Source organism: Podarcis cretensis (genome assembly GCF_951804945.1).
Source record: "Podarcis cretensis genome assembly, chromosome: 1".
In the NCBI taxonomy this organism is placed as follows: Eukaryota; Metazoa; Chordata; class Lepidosauria; order Squamata; family Lacertidae; genus Podarcis; species Podarcis cretensis.
Genome location: NC_137170.1, coordinates 133,983,511 through 133,998,204, shown reverse-complemented (window position 1 = coordinate 133,998,204; position 14,694 = coordinate 133,983,511). Strand labels below are relative to the sequence as shown.

General features: G+C 43.6%; 1 long non-coding RNA gene across 1 annotated transcript; it reads right to left on the bottom strand.

The window, feature by feature from the left end:
• Nucleotides 1-971: 971 nt before the first annotated feature.
• Nucleotides 972-5,852, bottom strand: LOC307220250. Its single transcript, XR_013840788.1, has 2 exons — nucleotides 1,225-5,852; nucleotides 972-1,088 (listed from the first exon to the last, which is right to left on the bottom strand). It is a non-coding gene; the product is annotated as an uncharacterized lncRNA (long non-coding RNA).
• Nucleotides 5,853-14,694: the final 8,842 nt, after the last annotated feature.

Sequence of the window (14,694 nt, the reverse complement as noted above, 5' to 3'; positions counted from 1 at the left end):
TTTATTTTGCCCTTATCCAGACCAGTCTTGTGCACCAAGATTCACCTACTGGTAGCTTGAGTAAGCTTTCCCAGCCAGATCAATGGAGAATTCCAGCCTTCATTCATATTGAGTCTGTACATTGAAGGCAGAGAGTCATAAAAAAGTAGCAGAATTTACTGGCACTCATAAATGTTTCCTCTGAGCCTGATTTTGTTTCTTTGTTTTTAGCCACTTTGAGGCTGTGTTCAGAGGTTTATGGTTTATCATTTAAGCAACATGCTTAAGAGAATCTCAGGCTCATGTGCTTCCTACTCAAGGAAGAGATTGGACACTGTTGCTTCCCCTTTTGGATAACTGCAGTTTGGCCTTTGTTGGTTTGAACGATGGTTTAGTGAAACAAGCCAACTTCACATCTTGGTTGATGCTGCCGACCCCTTTCAGTAAACCAGTTAAGCTTAACCATAGTTTAGGGTTTGGGCGTAAACACTAAACTGAGATTAATCAAAGATAGAGCCTGAGGCTTCCCTGGGCTTGTTCCTGTAGCGAACCTCAGTAAACCTTAGGTTATTATTAGGTCCAAATGCTCACAGTCTCTGAGATCTTTTATTATTCAGTGCAGTTAGTTTCTCCATATTTCCTGTTCTTCCTCCAGTGCATATATATTGATGCAGATGTGGTTACTAATTTGTAGGAAGTGCATTGTTCTGTGAAAATGATGCATAGCTGTATTTATACCTACCTGTTAATGCATCCTTCCCTGTGGTACTCTCCGGGTATTTTAGACTACAGGTCCCATCAGGCTCAGTGGTCAGGTGTTTTGGGAGTTCTAGTCTGAAACATCTGGAGAGTACTAGGTTAATCCAGTATCTTATAGATTACAGATTTAAGGCAACAAATATATTTAAAATGGAGGATGCTGAGTAAGCCAAACCTTAACCTGCCTTTTAAACAGGAAATTAAAAACTTCTGTCTGAAACGGGAATTTTATAAACGAGAGGTGTGGGAAGGCTGGTTACATAAGAAATAGCAGGGGTAGGGATATAGAGTGTTTCTGTAGCGAAAAGCTTTAGAGAAAAGAATGGCAGGATCTTAGAACTGCTGTCGTGCTCACTTCAGCAGCACATATACTAAAATTGGAACGATACAGAGAAGATTAGCATGGCCCCTGCGCAAGGATGACACGCAAATTCGTGAAGCGTTCCATATATATATATATATATATATAAAAGAACTGCTGTCCACATTACTTTTCTGGAAGTCACTCCTGCATCTGCGTATGTGCACATGTACAAACATGTTATCCTGTGAAACTTGCTCCAGGACACACCTGTAAAATGGTGTCCATTAGTAATGTTTTTACTCATTTATTTGAGAGCTCTGCAAATGTATTCAGATACAGGTGTGATACGTGAGACTTGTCCCCTGCTTGAAATATGTAACCTGAGAATCTACCGTAACATGAAAATGGGGGGGGGGGCACACCTGAAAACAATATAATGTTGAAAGGAAAGGAAGGAAATAGCAGCCATTTGTAGAAGGAAATAGCACACACCAGGTAGATTCTTGACCATGGCACCATCAACAGCTCCAAAGGCTCTAACCTAACATTGAATTGCCGACTGTTGATGCCACTTGGAAAGACTAACCAAAGTGAATAGGCATGTGTCACATTTCACACTGCCTGTGGCTTGTTACTGATAGTAGTGGGTCTGTCCTTGGTGGACTTTTATGCTGGAGGTGTCCTGTCCACATGGCAGAGAGCAGAACTTTGTTTCTTGTGTTTGCAGCACAATACTATGGGATGCTTCTTCTTTCCCTTGGAAGCTGGGAGCTGAGCAGCAGTCGCCACTGTCACGTGGGTTGCAATGGCAGAATAGAATAGGGCAGCGAGGGATGCTTGAGCACTTAATATAAAAAGGTGCAACACAAATCTGCTGCTCTCAAATTCCCGCTTTGTCAGCAGGAACTTTCAGATTCTGTAGCCATGTGTTTCCCAAGCCATAGACAGTTGCTCTTCTTTCTGAGTCTCTGCATGAGAAAGAGAAAGTGCCAAGTCGTGTTGAGTTTATTGAGTTTTAGTGTTGAGCCCCATTGACTTCCATGCTACGAGGGAAAGGAGTTATTTCAAATTCCGGGTTTCCTTAAAATACATTCTAACAGCCTTTAGGAAACATCTCTTCCTACTTTTTATGTAAACTTTTTATTTATTTTATTTTTCTTTTTTTTACTTAGAGTAGCTATGAGCCAGTTTGAGACATGGGCAAATTATTGGCTCACAGAAAAGAGGGTAATTTTGAAGCCAGTGTCAACCCCTATGAATAACAAGTCAACATCTTTGGTAGCTTGAACACAATGTTGAATCCCGCCCAGGGTATTTGAAATTAGCTGGTTACTCTTAAGAAAAGAAGGGCATTAGATTGCATGGGTAGATGCAGGATATCATGGATTTACAAAATATGTGTTTTTAAAAAGAATCAGGTGACTAACCCTGAATATGACCATTTCTGTATGGATTTAATTATCAGTGTATTTCATTATTATTTGAGTCAATTGAATTGCAGTAAATATCAAGAAACCTTTAAAGGTGTGCTGGTAACACTGATAATTGAAATAGCAATTTCTAAAATTGTTGCGATATACAAAAAAAGTCATTATCTAAAGCAGGAGGGAACAACCCGTGGCCCTCAGACATCCATGATTTGGGGTGATGTAGTCCGGTAACATTTGTACGGTTCCTCCCCTCACTATATAAAGCAGGGGTAAGCAACATTCATGTCATGTCTTGATTAACACTTATAAATGGTAACAAATGTTAAAAAAAGAAATCAATTGAATTGTCTCCCTTTTCCTGTCCTGCAAGTTGCTACTTGCCCCTCTGATGAATGCTCCAAATTCATCCAGCTTTTTGCTGATATGAAGCTGTTAATCAGTTTATAGTTAGCTCAACAGCCTTTTCACTAACACAATTCCCCACCCTACTGTATAACACATTGGGTAGTTTGTTTGTTTTTGTTTGTTTTGTTTTCAGTCCGTGAATTTCTCTGTGTCTTAGAATAATAAAGCTGCTTTTACTCTAGAGGCATTGCATTTATAGATTGTTAGTATTATTTAACTTTATTTGATCTTAGTATGTTTGTGAATTAGCCAGTTAAATGGGTTGTTGGCTAATCCAGCCCAAATAACTAAATAATTTGTTCTTCTAGCAGCCAACGATTAACTGAATAGTCAATAAAAGCAGAGGATCAGCAAATGGAATGGATGTATCTAATTAACTTAACCTCACATTCTATAATAATTCATTGGTTGGTCAGATTGGCAGTCCAAATCTTCTCATAAAAGTGATTTCATTTGCTTTGGAAGAAATAAGCTGCTCTAAAATAGTGCCCTGTTAAAACAACCCAGTTCTGGTATGAGGAGAAGCTGTACTGAAATGTACTTTTGTAGTGTTTCAGGGATCTAAGTCCATCCCCTGCTTCTACCCTTTACTTAACTTTCAGCCGTTTTACCTACAAACCTGGAAAATGCAAACCTTTTGCTCCCAAGTTTGAGTGAGGGAAATACAACCAAGCATTATTTTATAGCTGGTAATCTAAACCTGACAATTGCTTGTTTATTTCTGGAGATGGTTTGCTATTTTTAATTTTACTTTGTTGTAAGTGTGTTAAACATGTTTTTGTTTTTTTGTTTTTTGAAAACTGCAATGGAGCCAACACCTTTGTCGATTACATGTATTGTTTTGTATTGTATGTTTTAAATTATTTGCTATCACGTCAATGTGCTTAATTTATGAATAATACATGTTATATTATTAGTTCCACTCAAATGAGTTAGATTATGTGTTGATAATGTATCTGGGTTTGATCTCTTACACTGCATTCCTAACCTCCTCTAGTGTGAGGCAGATCCCTTGAGTTCAAAGGCACTTGTTCCCAGGTAAACCTAAGTGGTCCATAACACATTGCTGAGGGCGACTGACCCCTACTGTACAAAAGGCAACACTCAATAAACAGTTCAATATAAAATGGGTATCTTCACAATAGTCTTTATTGAAACCATTTAAAGTCCAAGGTGCTTCTTAAACAGCGAGCATGAAGTTTACTTCTCTGAAGTCCCGTTGACTTTAATGAGCGAGATTATAGCGCCTGCTTAGCTTTCCCAATGAAGTCAGTGGGGTTTCAATGTGCTTTAACTTTGGGCTGGATCATGCATACCATCATGGACAGGGTGGTGCCATTTTGACTTATCCTCAGGCTACAAAATGTCTTGGGCTGCCTCTGCTCCTCTTGTCAGTTCAGCTAATTGCAACCAATGGCTGGACTCATTTTTGCTTTCCCTCCTGTGGCCATTCCCCCGTGTGGAATGAATAAATGCATTGTCGACAACCTAGAAATTCAGCAGATTGTGATACAAATACATTGGCCTCGCCCATGAGCCAGAGAAGAAGCAGATGCAGAGAACTTGCTTTTCATTCCCCTCTACCAGAAAAAAAACACACCAAAACTTGGTCCCACAACTGCCAGTTGCCTGGGGTTTGGAGAGCAGGATGTGACTACACTCTGACTCCACCCAATAGCTAATGGAGGCTGCACACAGCAAGAACATCCATTGTCGAGAGAAGCAGAAGCTACTCTAATGCTTTCCCCCATCCTTTTTCACTGTTAAGACAACAGTTAGCTTATACCTGAAGGAGCGTTTCCACCCCCACCGTTCTGCCCGGACCCTGAGGTCCTCCTCTGAGGGCCTTCTGGCGGTTCCCTCACTGTAGTGAAGCTACAGGGAACCAGGCAGAGGGCCTTCTCGGTAGTGGTGCCCGCCCTGTGGAACACCCTCCCATCAGAGATATAAAAGGAAATAAAAAACTATCTGACTTTTAGAAGACATCTGAAGGCAGCCCTGTTTAGGGAAGTTTTGAATGTTTGGTGTTTTATCGTATTTTTAATATTCTGTTGGGAGCCGCCCTGAGTGGCTGTGGAAACCCAGCCAGATGGACAGGGTGTAAATAATAAATTATTATTAATATACTGAGGAAGACCATCAGTCCTTCATGTCTACGATGAATTGTAGCAGATCTCCAGATGCTATGGTGTCTGTAGGCAAGTGTTATCTTTTTTCATTGCTGCACAATGCTTAGACTCTCTACCAGTCTTTATTAATAACAGGCATTGGGGTTTCCTTTTCCTGGCATCTAGTTGATCCACCAATTGACCGTGGAAGAGGTGGATTTATAGGCTTCTTAATGTCAGGTTTCACTTTGGGAAGGATTAGCAGGAGACCTGGTGAACGGCGGCGAAGAGGGGCAGCTGACATTGAAATGGTTGTTTTTGCAGTTTGTTCATAGGCAACCCAAGTTGGTACTCAGTACAGTTAAAAATTCCTGCCACCTGATGAGTGTTGATTGAGCCTACTGTGAAAGGAAGTCCTGGTTTTGTTCTGGTTCCTAATAAAAATCCCATTACAGTTGGCATTAAACGAATCCATTGTTTGCAGCAGCTGAGGTTTTTCAGAGGCTTAAAGGATTTGCCAAATGCCCAGTTTTGCACTGACTGGTCTGGGAGGGAGGAATGCACCTCTTCCTGCAAAGCCACAGTGCCACAGATGTGAGTTCTTGCCATGGATTATTCCACTGGCATCTTACCTGTCTCTCCCAAGCCTTTTCACGGGGGAAGGTTTTCCATGGAAGTACAACTTACAGATGCTGTGCATTCAAACTATGTGGGCAAAACCCATTGCAAGAAACAAGAACTATGGCTCAAGCAATCTCTCCAATGCAAGCCTGAACACATGGGCAGAGCTGCATATTGTTGCTCTCCATTCCCAGTGCTGCTGTAACTGAGAGGTGACTATTCTGGTACCCTCCCAGATCTGGGAGCTGCCATACCACAATATCTAGAGAGGACCAGGGTAAGACATCCTTTTGCTTTAACTAAGTGGACAAAATTAAGGCACAAAGCAGAGCAGAAAGAAAGTACAGAAAGTACAGTGCAGCCAGAAAGTACAGAAATGGGGGGCTTGTTGTTCTCCATAACATGGAGAAGAGGAGACGGCCTGCCACTGTCGAGAAAAGATCAGACTTGCCCTGCAGAATGGCACGGATTGGTTGTCTCTGCACAACCTCTTGAGTGTGAATGGAAATCTGCGGCAACCTTGCTTCAGATCCGACCACTGTATGTAGCAAATAATGACTGCAAGGGTAAAGCCAGGGCCTTATGGAACTTCCTCCTTCAGAGAGGCCTCCCAAAATGCTGATTTTGCATGTTTTTGAAAAAACACATTTTAAAGTTACTGTTTAGACAGGTGGTTCAAGAATAGCTGTATATTTTAGAGCCGACTGTTTACAAGGAAGGCAAAAAGACTTGCAATTTTTAAAATAATGTTAAGACACCTGCCCCTTGCCACGAGAGGGGAAAGATAGTGTATTAAAAATAATTCAATATTTCACACGCTGTACCTTAGCCAGCATTGAGAGAATACTTCTCAACAAGGAAACAAGCCTCTCTGAAAAGCAACCTGTTCATAGAAGAACAACAAAAAAGCCATGTGCGATACTCATGGGATGAGTACTCTTCGCTTGCAGTACCTGGGCCTTTGTTGCAACTCTTTGCTTCTCATCTTCATAACAAGAATTAGGCTTGGAGAAACATTTTTGAGCAGGCGTAACTGATTTGTCAGAACTTCTCCATACATGTACAGTAATTACGGTAACTTGCAGCACTCATTACATGCAGCGATAGCCTCCAGCTTAGGTGACTTACAAAAAAGATGAGATGAATTCATCTAAGACAGGTGAACCAATCCAGTTACTTGCATTTCGCGCTGGGTGGGTTCTGCCCAGCAAGGAGTCCTGGCAAATGTTGCTGCTGCTGCTGTACTGTGTCTTACTGTGGCTCCTCCCTTCCCCCATAGCTGCCCAGTCCTCCACGCCACCTGGCCAAACGGGCACCCCAGACATCTCTGCAGCTAAACATCTCTGTTCAACAACACATTGCCTCTGGTTCCCAATAATGGAACAAACAACAGAGCAAAGCAGTAGCTTCATGTCCTCCTTGGGAGCTGCCCGAAGAGAACTGACAGGCTGCCATTCCCGGCAATTCTATCTCTGGAGATTGTATTATCTTGAGATATTATTTTTTGGCAGAAAGCACACGCTTTTCAGAAGTCACTTCCTGGCTGACATGCCACTGAAAACTAAAACTATTTGCGTTCGGCTCCAGAACACCTACTATGATTTCCAGTTCATGGATCTGTTGGGAGGCAAAGTAGCAAGTGGAACTGATTCGAAACATATATACTTGTGGACATGTAGATGCTTATGTAATTTGAAGAAGTTGTTTGCATCCCAAAAATTATATTAAAAGGGGGGGCACTATTTATTTTGCTGAATAGAATATGGTCAACTTTGCGTGAATCATGTTGCTAAAAAAGAAAAAGATTCATGCAGAAGAACGAAATCTCAAAGCCAAACTAGACACGTCATGAAGATGAATGCAACATTCCTTGAGTCAGAGAAAGCCACTTGCAGTGGGGAACATGGGACAGGAGAAGGGGGTGGGGCACGAATCCCTTTCCCCACCTACCATTGTCACATTTCAAATTACTTGCCAAACAGCTGCCCTGAATTCATGCTTTCCCAGAACTGGAATTTATAGTCTATTTATATACCACATTTTCTAGAAGTAAATCTGGGCTCAAAGTGGTTCTCGCAGAAATTGGTGTCTAAAGACAGTAATACAATAACAATATGTAATAAAACGTCACAACAAGATAATACTAAAATAGTAACAATCTGTTGATTTGTAGCATCCAAGTGCACAGCGGAATGATGAGGAATACGTGCCAACATGCTCTATATTGCTTTATTTACATTTCAAAGCTGGTAGATTACAGAAAAACATCTTGTCTCTGCCGGAGCAGAAAACTGCATCCTCTCTCCTCTGAAGCACAGAGAGAATCACACTGTGTGAGAACAGTGAAAAACAGGAAACCAGTGTACGTCACATCCAGTCTCCTTTTCCCGTGGGAAACACAACAGTAATGCTGTCTGTGGAATGTAAACATTGTCTTGTGACAAGCTCTTCCGCTGCACAGTGAAGAGAGCAGAAACCAACACAATCAACATTTAACCGTTAATTTAGGATACATGAACATTTACCGTAAGTGAGCATACAGCTTACCAACAGGTCAGGTTAAAATAGCCACCAAGCCCTTATGAAGGCTCCTAGGACCTGAAGGGGGCACAAGGCAAATGGGGAAAAGCATTTAAGGAAGGACAAGGTGTTAGAAAGCATCATAGTACAAGGTCCAAAATTTTATGCAGGTGTATGGCAAAAAGATGTGGGTGGTGCTGTGGGTTAAACCACAGAGCCTAGGACTTGCCGATAAGAAGGTTGGCTGTTAGAATCCCCGTGACAGGGTGAGCTCCCATTGCTTGGTCCCTGCTCCTGCCCACCTAGCAGTTCGAAAGCACCTCAAAGTGCAAGTAGATAAATAGGTACCGCTCCGGCAGGAAGGTAAACGGTGTTTCAGTGCGCTGCTCTGGTTCGCCAGAAGCGGCTTAGTCACGCTGGCCACATGACCCGGAAGCTGTCTGCGGACAAACACTGGCTCCCTTGGCCAACCCCAGAGTCGGTCACGACTGGACCTAATGGTCAGGGGTCCCTTTACCTTTACCTTTATGGCAAAAAGAAGTGGTTCACAGCAGTTTTTTCACTGCTGGGTGACAGAAATAATAAGGCAACATTGCCTACATTGCTGTTTTTATGTATATTTCCAGCTTTACATCAAAACTTTTTTTATGTGGCACTTACCAGATGTGCCTTCAGATTAGGTCAGAGCACATACCGTATCTCTGTAATTTCCCAACTACAGACACGTCTGGCATAATTTGTGTGATCTGGTGATTACAGATTCTGCTGCGGCTGCTATGGGATCCCAGGACAAAGGGCAACCTGGGAACTGGTGTTGTAAAGGTGGGAACTGGGCAAAGTTTTCAATCAGTCCTGATACTTGGTGAAAATATGTTTCCCTGTACCAGATCATTATTTGCATACACAGAACATTCAATGCTTTGCTCCCTGCAACTCTTGAATGAGGCGAGAGTCTCGGTAGATTAGATGTTCATAAAATATAATTATCTGGGTTATTTCCATTAACTTTCTCTACCACTGAGAGTAGGGTGAGATCTTGCGCAGGTAATATTATGCCTCTGAATCCCCATTGTGGAATATTTGGAATAGGACGATCTCTTATTGCTAGGATGCCTTTAAAAAAAAAAGTCAGCACAGTAGAATTTCCAAGTGCTCCTATGATACAGCCTTCAACAACCTGGTACCCTCCATATGTTTTTGACTATGACTAAAGAGTTATAGCCCAACACATCTGGAAGGCCTCAGGCGGGCAATGGCTGGTGTATTACAAAGCTTAATCATTTTGCGATGTACTTTTCAACAACATGTTGCGAATAGGTGCTATTTAAAAAAAAAAAAAAAGTAAATGCCACCAAGTTTTTGATACTTAAAGTCTTCGGAGAGGGCCCTAGAGCTCAGTGGAAGATCACGTGTTTGGCATGCATAATATCTCAAGTTCGTTTCCAAGCACTGGTAGCAAGAGAAGCCCTGTCAGTCAAAGAAGGAGCGAGTGTTGGGTTAAATCTAGCTGTGGCTCAAGGCAGCATCGACAATAAGGAATAAGCAGATATCAGCCACGACCTTGCTCCTGTCATGCACAACAAGCCACACATAACAAGAAATGGAATCCAGCAAATTCACAATATGGATATGAATGCATATCCACTGCCCATCCAGAACTGCAGTCACTGTGTCCTCATAAGCCTTTGGGGTTCCAAAGTTGGCAGAGTTGAGTGATATGTTTTGCTAAGAGGCATAAAAAGAAGTGTATCGACAACATGGGGTGTTAATTGTACTGTTAAGCAGACACTTGCATCTTTCTAATTAAAGCCACCAGGTGTGTTTTGCTGTCACTGTTCTCTTTTTCGGGGGGGGGGGGAGAGGGAAGATGTGGTTTTATGGTACGAGAGCGCAAAAATCCACTTGAATTGTGCAACCAGAGCTTGCTGGTGCGCTATTGAATCTGACCCACAATATCACAACTGGCTGGAAGCACCTCAAGTAACGGAATGGGAATTGTTTCTCTGTCAGATACTGGTCCTGAGGTGCGGGAAACGCATTTACAGGTTACTTCTTCCCCAAACACGTTCCTGTAGGGAAAACAGACCTGTGCCAAAAGGTTCGTGTGGGAATCATTCGCAAAGCATTCGCTCCTTTTACACCTGCACGCGCCGCTACCTTCTCCTCAAGTTTTCCTAGCAGAATAATGCCCCCATGCAGAAAAGAGAGAATGTCGATTTATGTGTCATTACCACCACCCCTTGCTTCACATTACCCCCCTACCAAAATGATTTAATTCTTTTTCTGACCCAAACAAAATAACCTCATGTCTTGCAAAGTGTTGCTCTCCCTCCAGCCCATACCTTTCTCTGCCTCTCTCTCCCCTTCCTTCCTTCCTTCCTTCCTTCCTTTATTTTATCTTATTTTTTATTATTTAGTGGGCTTGCTGATTAGAAAAGAACCAAGCCCCCCCCTTACAATCCCTTCCTCCCCCAACAGCACGATTGTCACTGCCAATTAGTACATTGTTAGGGCGCATAATGGCGCTGTAGCTGGGGGAACGGGGACGCTTTTGTGCGTCTCCAGTCGGCCGTGGGGGCAGTCAAGATTCATTTAGGGCCTTACACAACATGGACAAAAAAAGAGAGGAAAAGTAAAGAAGGTGGGGGGGCGGAAAGAGGCATCTGAAGAAAATGGGGGCGAAGGAGGGTAGGGAAGAATAAGGGGAGGGGGGACAACTAATATGGGAAAAGACGTGGGGGAGAAGTCTGCTATTCAAGGGGTAGGCCAGCCCCATGAAAGGCCTAAGAGGTAGCATCTCATTGAAGGCTCCCCATTGGAACACAAAAGGGAACTAAAGCTTAATAGTAATTAGTGGACTAACTGTGCAAAGAACATTGTGCCTCTTTAGCAGATTGTTCCAACTTTTCCTCCTCTCTCTGCTCTGCGAGAAAAGGGCGGCCTGCGGAGAGGAGAGTGAAAAGAAGCGAAACGGGGGCTTGGAGGCAGCAGCCAGTGGCACTCCATTCCCGGGGCCCATTTGGCCGCGACCTATTCAGACCTACTTTTTTGACAGGTAAATTGGATTTTATTCTCTCCGAAATCTTGGGGCCAATTACGCAAGTGGAGATTTTGGCATGGTTGTGACATCCGGGGGTCCGATTTTGGGGAGTCAATGTTTTTCTTGTTTCGGGAATCTTTAAAAGGTCCCCATCTCTGCCCCCACAAATATTATTATTATTATTATTATTATTATTATTATTACTATTATTATTACTATTATTATTACTATTATTACAGCAGTCAATGTGTCAGCACGTTTTGCAAGGCTACATTGGCGACTCAGTGTTCAGCCAAAACTTCTGGACACTTTTAGGGCCCCTTGATTTAAGGGGTGGGGGGAGTTGAGCAGCACGAGCGCAGCTCTCACCCGCTGAAGTCTGTGGGGCTCCACACAGTGCTTTGCTTCAGCTCGCCCTAAAATGCTTCTTTCTCTCTGTCTATCCCCAGAGAGGGAGGCTCTGGGGTGAGATCTGAAATGATGGCAGCCGCTGCCAGCCTTGATCGTGGATTAATGTTGAACTTGGCTCCCTCTGCCAGTGGCCAGTGTAGAGCTCCTTTCAGGTGCAAGAGAAAGTCTTCCAGTCGCCTTTTCCTTTAGGAGACAGGTGGCAGCAGGTGGGCCTCGCTCCACCTGAAGCAAAGTGTTCGCCTTGGCTCACGGCAGGGCCAACCCTGCCCCCTTGGGGTAGCCATGCGCCTCCTCCCATTCTTGATAAGCCCAAGATAAGATTATCATTGCAAGCGTGTCTTTGCAGAACAAGCAGCCTGCCATGTGATGGCACTTTGGAGGTTGGATTGCTTAGGGCAGAGAGATTTCGTTGTTTCTTCCCCATCAGCCCGCCTTGTCAAAAGTAAAGCTGAAGGCCAGTAGGAACTTTACATTATATAATAATCGTTGTCATTTAGTGAAAATACAAACGGGCATTAGTCTTGATCATCCAGAAGAAGAGTTTGGATTTGATATCCCGCTTTATCACTACCCGAAGGAGTCTCAAAGCGGCTAACATTCTCCTTTTCCCTCCTCCCCCACAACAAACACTCTGTGAGGTGAGTGGGGCTGAGAGACTTCAGAGAAGTGTGACCGGCCCAAGGTCCCCCAGCAGCTGCAGATGGAGGAGCAGGGAATCGAACCCAGTTCCCCAGATTACGAGTCTACCGCTCTTAACCACTACACCACACTGGCTCTCCAGAAAAGCGTAAATAAAGCATGCTTTTACTCAGAGGAAACCCATTTGCATGAATGGACTTAGCTTAGCCATGTTCATTCATATCAATGGAACTACTCTCAGTTAAACGTAGTTGGCTACTCCTAGTAGTTTTTTTTATGCTTCCCACTTCCCTGAGTGGTAGGAAGTTCTAGGGCAGCCTATGTCCCTTGCAAAGAAAGTTTACTGGGGACATGGAGGCTTATTTGTAATATTTTTATTTACAATAATGCAAATTGAATAGATGGAGTACCCTCACTGTGAGAAGTGAAGTTAAGAGGGAACCAGGCAGAGGGCCTTCTCAGCAGTGGCTCCTTCCTTACAGAGATAAAGAACCACACAACTTTTAGAAGACATCTGAAGGCAGCCCTGTATCGGGAAGGTTTTCATGTTTGGCATTTTATTATGTTAAAAACATCATATGTGCTGGAAGCCTCTCAGAGTGGCTCAGGAGACCCAGCCAGGTGGGCAGGGTATAAATAATAACATTATTATTAATAATAAGGCAAACAATAAGGGTTAGGGTTTCGGACACATCAGCTCCTCCATAAGTAAACAACACACAGGCAGCCAATGCCCAAAATTCAGGACTCCTGTCTTCTTCATTGACTACCTTCCAACTCCTAAAACAGGCCAGATCCAGTCTCCTTCCCCCTTGCAAGGCCAAGTTAGACAGATGGGCAGGGCCTCACACGTGTTAGTCACCTGACACCCCAATAGTGTCAGGTGACCTGTTTTTGCACAGGCAACCAGCTGATCATGAGAACTCGCAAAATGTCACCCACAGAACTTTGCAAGTCCCAGCAATCAGCTGACAGTCAAAGCACCTTGCGCAGAGCTTGGCAGGTGATGAGGTCTGCAGGTCTCCTTCGGTCCAGCTGTGCTTTGGCCTTACATCATATATGACCTCAGATGTAGGGCTTGGTGGGTGTGGGCTGGTCAAAATGGCCTCGCAAGCTAATTGGGAAGGCCTGGAGGACCTAACTAGACTTGCCTGCCCAGGCAAGCCACAAGCCACGAAAGGGCATCAGTGCTAGTCTCCAGTCCAGTGCCTATGTAGCGAGTGCCTGAAGCAGCTATCTGTACAAGGAATCAAGGCCAAAAAAAAATACTGCTTATGATTTGATAGTTATAACACAGTGCGTTATACATACGATTAAATCATACTCCGAGGAGGCCCATTGAAGACAGCTAACTTAAAGCTATCTATTCCAACAGGTCTACTTGGAGTATCTCTTGGTTGCATGCAGCCTAATAGATTTAAGCCGTCTAGCCACAATCCTAAAAGGCATCTGTGCTAACAGAACTCTTGAATATCAGCTTATTTTAAGTAAATAATGCATGCTCCCTTTTTTAAAAAATGTTTTTAAGTACACAATAGCTTTTAACACAAAGGGCCCTAATTGATTTGAAGGACCCATTTATATATTGTTGAATAAATGAGAGGGAAGGGAGAAAGTTATTTCGCATGCGCTTGCATAATTCACAGACTCATAGTCCATAATAGATAGATATTTACACAACAAATACTAAATGACTTTCCTTGACCTAAAATCATTCATCATGGCTGTTTCTCAAACGGGACGTCACTTTACTGTTTTAGAAAAGCGATGCTTAACCAAACACGCTTGTGCTCACATGTACAGCCCTGACATTTTGCAATAAGTCACATCTGACAGTCCAAAAGTAGAGAAGGGGAGATTCAGACTGCAAAGAATGAAGACAGAAAACAAAGCGCTTGCCTACTGTCTACAAATCAGTAAATCAGTGACTGCAGTTCAGGTGGAGAACCTCTTCCAGTCTGAGGACCACATTTCTTTTTGGAAAGTTTTCCAGGAGCCAGGTACCTTGGGGGGGGGGGGGAGAAGGGCCAGAGGGAAAAGTGGGGTGAGGCAACAAACGTGAACTTTGGACACTAGGCTAGTTTGCACACACATTCACACACCCTTCTCGACCCTCCATCCCGGGGATTGAGAAGCGCTATCAGAGTTCAGGAACACTTCCCTCCAAGCAAAGGTACTCAAGGGGGGGGTGCAGAGCACAGGCCCTCCAAGTATAAAGTTACCAGATTTTATCCAATGAATCCGGGGACACTTCAATTAATTAATTAATTAATTGCTACACGTTCGGGACGTTGATGCTGCAGCGATGGCGGTGGCAGAGAGGCGGCCACCGCCTTGACTTCAACCGCCACGTTTCCCCTTCCTCCTAGGCTTCTATCTCCTTTCTGCATGAGCCTGGGCAGCCCCTGAGTTGTTGGTTCTTTGGTGGTGGTGGTGGAGAAGCGGTGTGCAGTGGGTCAGGCATGGAAGGCGGAGAAG